This window comes from Octodon degus, unplaced genomic scaffold, assembly GCF_000260255.1.
Source record: "Octodon degus isolate 3935 unplaced genomic scaffold, OctDeg1.0 scaffold00039, whole genome shotgun sequence".
Classification (NCBI taxonomy): Eukaryota; Metazoa; Chordata; class Mammalia; order Rodentia; family Octodontidae; genus Octodon; species Octodon degus.
Window position 1 is genome coordinate 7,204,711 of NW_004524615.1, and position 6,066 is coordinate 7,210,776.

Here is a 6,066-nt window from a genome sequence, read left to right on the forward strand (position 1 = left end):
GGATGTGCTAACATGTTGGAAAGTTCAACTCACACCCTGGCAACTTAGCAAGACATGCTTAAAAAACAAGCAAACAAACAGCTGGGGAGGGCAGTTCATGCCTAAATCGCAGCACTCAGAAGCCTGAAGCAGAAAAACTGCATGAGTTCAAGGCCAGATACATATTCAATTTAAAGCCAGCCAGAATTAGAGAGTGAGACCCTGTCAAAAACACAAATCCATTCAATCAACAAACAAAAAATGAATAGAAGAAAAGAAAAGAAAAGAAAAGAGAAAAGAAAAAGCAAAGCAATGCAAAACAAAGCAAAGCAAAGCAAAGCAAAGCAAAGAAAACAGACAAAGTGAAAGAGCGAGCATAGGCTTCACCTCCACGTCACACTGTGGCCATACAGACGGAGCACATTACCGAGATGCCTCCTGTGACAGTTTCATCTCCTCAGGGAGAAGAACCTTTCAACACCTGAGTCTTTAGGGGACACTCCAGCTCCACACCACAGTGCTTCCTCCATGTGCCTGGAACTGACAGAGCCACCTCGCAGGAAGCTCTTACATCCTGATCCTTCGTACTGCATCTTCATGTGTGGTGCATCCAGGGACGCTGTGTCCTGGGCGGGGCACACACCGATGCTCCACCGGAACATGGGTGGCCACTGCATTCACGCCTCAGCATGTCTTGCAGGGTTTGGTGTCTTGGGAGGACCAATGACCAAGAATTGTTCACTGGAGTAGAATTTGAAAAGAGCCAACAATCATTTTGAATATTGCATTTTGTCCTTCTCAATACATTACCATAAAGGTCAAACATAGAGTAAAAGTAGATAGAATGAATTTGAGGTGCTTCTATATTTAAAATTTAATTAGCTTCCATAGGAATTAATTTGATACAGCAATAAGATTGCATCACACTGACGATGATATAATGTGTATAAAAATATCTGTAGGAAAGGGTGAAGGAAACTGTCTACAGAAATGAAGAAATGATTCAAAGGCCACAGTTATATGTAGCAGTACTAGTAAGACGATGGTATCTGAAACTAAAATATTTCCTTCAGCAAAATTGCACACTGATTGTATTTACAGCAAGTTGGACTATGTGAAAATGTCAATATTTTTCCACTGTGAGAAAACGTAATTCTATACAACTCAGTGCAACACATTGCTCTCATTGTTCTTCAGGTTTTAGTCATAAAAATTAGGAAGAAAAGTAGCATTTTTCTTACCTTCTTCAGCCCTCTGATGGCTTTAGACTAACTATAGACTGCGTGCAGCCAGCACTCAACCAGTGGGCGTCCTTCACTCAGCCACAGTGGCCGAGAAAAAGCCCCGAGCTGCAAACACCAGCAAATCCGCCAGGGACTGACGTGCAACATGCAATTCTCTGCACTTCAGCACAGTGGGAAACCTCTGCACATGGTCTTAGATGAACGCAGAGTGGAAGATTTGGTTTTGGGCTTTATGCAGAGACGAGAGAGAAAATCAAGTCCTGCCAATGTTAATGTAGCTGGGAAACGCACAAATATGCACCCCGACAGAGCCTGTGTGTGCTCTGCTGGGACCCAGAGCCTCCATTTGCCGCACTATGTGCTTACAGAAGAGAGGCTCGCTGTTTGCTTTCTTCAACAAACCTTAGCTTTATGTTATGTTAGGTCTTGATTGGCAATCGCCGCAAGGCTTCTAATGACTGGGACAGAGTATAATATGGGAAAACGATTTTAAAAATATTTATTCATTATGATGAAGAAAGAAATGGATGGACATTCTAGAACATTTGGAAAGTACAAGAAAGGGATGTGGGTTCGAAATCAGTAATCACTATGTTGCTCAAGGTATTGGAGGGATAGCTATATAGAATCCACCAAAAATGTATATGCAGGAGCAGAAAAACTTGTGTAAATATTTCAGTACTAAATTTAATGAGATTTGAGATTAGTGTAAGTTGCCTTTGGCATCTACCATTACAAGCAGTACTCAGAGTGGTAGCCAATGGCCTTCCGCACAGGTGCTAGCTTGAGGCACTGCGGAAGTGTAGATAGGATTGTTTTTTTCAGGCTGTATATGCACATTAGATTTTCAAGTTGAAATAGCTTTATTATCAAATTATTTGCATTTCGTATCACTCATCCACCTAAAGTGTATGATTGGGGCTGGTGAGATAGCTCAGCAGTCTAAAACGCCTGCTTAGGCAAGCTTAAGTGGGCACAGTTTGATCACTGGCACCACATGCCGTGCCAGCCCCTCCCCCAGGGCGGGCTGAGCCAGCCACACACAAAAATAAATAAGTAAATAAATAAATACATAAATTATAAAGTGTATGATTCAGTGATTTTCAACATTGCCACAGACATGCACATTTTTCCCATGGTCTGTTTTATTTTATTTTATTATTATTTGGGGTTTTTTTGTAGAGTCTCACTATGCAGTTCAGACTCCTAGTGATCCTCCTGTTTTCAGCCTCCCCAGCAGCTGGGATTACAGGTGTGCGCCACTACTCCCAGAATCAATCACCGGCTCAGCGCACCCCAGGGCAGGGGCCGGTGTGGCACGTGGCACGTGGGGATCGAACCCCAGTCCCTGCACGTGCCTAAGCAGGTGCTTAGTCTGCTGATCTATCTCCCCGGTCCTCCACAGTCCATTTTGGATCCTTTCTGTGGCTTCAAGAAGAAACTCCTTCTACTTCACCTCTCCCATCTTTCTTCCATTTCCTGCACTAGTATAAATTAATACGTGAGTGTTAACCTACTTCGTGTCTCTTTCAATATTCTTGAGAATGGAACTGTGAGGCCCCCTATTTTGCTTCCATACGATGTCTCAGTGTTCATCCATGCAGTAGCGTCTAGAAGCACTTGGTTTCTAGCATTAATATCCCAACGAGGGTGTGTCCACATTCCCTTTGGGGATCCACCCATTCCTGAAGATGACCGCCTGATTCCCACCTGGCTGTGCTGCACGATGCCCGATGCGCTCCCAGCGGGAGGTTTCAGGGCTCCCGAGCTGCTCTTCTCTCTTGAATATTAAGCTACCTGTGGAAGCACAAGGTGATGAGTTAGCTCTGGCTCCAATCGCATGAGGAACCACCAGCAGTTTGCTTCTGTGATGTGATTGTGGAAGTCAAATACAACGCATGCCACTTGCGGTTCCATGGGGCACCACTCGAAGGAGGTGCCAGCACAGGAGGGCCTGGGCCTTGCTCCTCGGGGCGCCCCAGTTAGCTCAGGAAGCGTCCCTGCTTGCTTCTCGGTCTATCCGGGAAGTTCCCTCGCTGACCCAACTGTCGCTTGCCTGTATGACTCTGCCTCGTGTCACCCAAGTGTGTTCAGCTCTTTCTCCTCCCTCTATGTTGCACAGATCTCCTGACTGAAGCACATCTTGTACCCTAGATCGACAATACCGTATCTAAGACAGGTAAAGGTAGAAGAAAACACAGATGAATGGCAAAAATAGCATCGAATGGGAATTTTGGGGAAAGATCACTATATGGAGTGATAGCATTATAGGAAGTCTTTTTATTTGATAGCAAATAAAGAGTTTATACTGGAGACATTGTGGCATTTATTAGGAAAATATAAAAGAACAAATAATAAATAAGCATGACCTCCACTTATGTAATACAATATGTGATCATAATTAAAGAAAAGTTACAGTGGAAGTAACTTGTTCTATATTGAATTATTTTCTGTCACTTAGAAAACATGTTGCTTGCTGTTTTATCAAACAGACGAAGCAGAAGATAAGCCCCAGCATCACACCACGGGCGGTCTCAGACACAGAGGCCACAAAAAAGGTTCTGGATCACTCATACTTCGGGGATGTTTCAAAAGTGCCATCCCAGCCTGATTTGCATAACGGAGTGAAAACATTATCTCTGCAAAATGGAAGGGAGAGAAGGAGGAAGCGCCCCGGCTTCTGGGGCAGAAACTGACAGCTTTGCATCCTCCAAGGCACGTCCAAATTGATTCTGTGCTGGCCACACTGTCCTAGCACTCTGTTGTAATTAACCAAATTATACACACAAAGGTATACCTCTGTGTATGGCCTGCCCGTGCAATCTATTTCCTGAGCATCTGGGGTTTCAAGCAATGGGCAGGAAAGAACGAAGTGTAAAGGGTCAGATTGCTACAGTGTGCTGATTCTGAACCCTGTGCACAGTGAGAGTCTGAAAGTTCAGAGGGAAGCTTGTGTTGGATTCCAAGACATCCCCTATTGCTAGCTAATATTTGCTGTCAGTCACTGTGCATGTGTACAGAAGGATCCTGAGAGCCCAGGAGCCCTAATCCAGTACTGGAAGACAGCTGCAGTCACCCAGGTAGCAAGGCCTCCTGGGGCCCAGTCTGGCCTCCTGAGCATCTATTGCTGTGGGCGGAGGCTGCTTCTCAGTCTGATCTTCTGCAGCCCCTGAGCTTTCTGCTTCCCTGTCTATCTATCCATGAAAATGAGATTTGGTGCAGGTTTTAAATCCATCTGTGAAAGAAATTCAGTTGTAAGGGAAAAATCATTGATTGGAGTGAACAAATAGAAATAACAGGTGTTGTTCTGTTCAATGGTAAACTACACACACAAGTACCTACCTCATTTTAATGTAGAATTAACCTACCATTGCTGCTTCATTTGGAGATTAAATGGGTGCTTCCCAGTGGCTGCCCTAATTGCACAGCAGGCTGCTAAGGCCCTCTGCAAAACCAGGTGTGTCTGAGCTCACAGTCGATGGGACAGAAAGGGTAGAAGGTGCTGGTCCACACAACTGGCTTGTTGTCACCTCAAGGATCAGGCTAATGCACAGCATTTCTCCACTCAGGGAAAATAGGAAGGATGTCAAGAGCAAAAGTTGGATATATTTGTTTTAATTTAATTTCTTGAAATGTGTGTGTGTGTCTTCGTTGCTGTGTATGATATTGAAGAAGTAAACCAAGAGCCTTTACACTAACCTACACTCTCAGCCCACTTATTTATTACTTATTATATATATTAGTTTTGACAGTGTCTTACTACATTAATAAATTGTCCAGGCTTGGCTGGAACTTGCAATCTTCCTACCTAACTTCCCCACCTCCCGAGTGCTGGGACCCTGTACCTGTGCCACAGTGAATGAAAACTCCCTAATGTCATCTACTTTTTATTTTCTTCTTGGCATTTGCTTTACTTTGGGTTCTACCTCAGGACCTGTTGGGGACTACCTTTCAGTTGTATTTTTATTAGTACACATTTGCTGCGCTTCAAGGCTGCATTCTTTGTGTGGAGCCGGTACCTAACACATGTGGCTTCTTTTCATGCCTCCCCAGCTCTTGGATCATTCTTAGCACTCAGTTCAGACAAACTTGAATAGGAAATGGGCTTAAACAATTCATAAAACATCTACTTAGGAGAGCTTTGATAAAAATCACACCACAACTTAATCAAAGCCAACTAAAACGTATCTACTTTGCTGGCACAATAAACATTTCAATGAACCCAACTATTTTGGCTTAGTGCACTATTTCTTAGCTTTTAAAAGCAAAATGAATATTAATATTGAAAAGAGCAGCAGGGGCTATGTCTGATTGTGTAGAAAAACACCAGAATGAATATTTAATGTGTTGTCCATTTAGGGTACTCTAAATATAATTGCTGGCATTTGTCCAGCTACAGAAAAAGGAGTGGGGGAGTGAGCTACATGGTGCTTATTTTAATGAGGTGAAATTATGTGGTTCAATAAAGCCTGGCCGTCTGCATAAAGGGGTGGGGGAGTCCCGTGCTGGTGGGAGAATTATTGGTGACCCTGATCCAACAGCATTAGCCTTGCTCTGAGGAGGCTGAAAGCCACTTTTGTGCTTAAGTCATAATTTCCTGCAACATCTTTCAATGTGTAAACTGATCTCAAGCAGAAGATGAAAGAAGGAAACAGGGAAGAGTTTCTTGCGTGCCATATTTAATAAAGACAAAAGCAATTTGCTTGGAATACAGCTGAAGATGATCTAACAACTTGTCCAAGACCTTTATTCTATTTCTTTTGAGCTCTTCTCTTTGCTTCTCCCCTTCCTCTTCCTCTCTCTCTCTCTCTCTCTCTCTCTCTCTCTCTCTCTCTCTCTCTCT

General features: G+C 43.6%; 1 pseudogene; it reads right to left on the minus strand.

The window, feature by feature from the left end:
• Positions 1–2,856: 2,856 nt before the first annotated feature.
• LOC101572523 overlaps positions 2,857–6,066 on the minus strand; it is a 114,893-nt pseudogene continuing 111,683 nt past the window's right edge.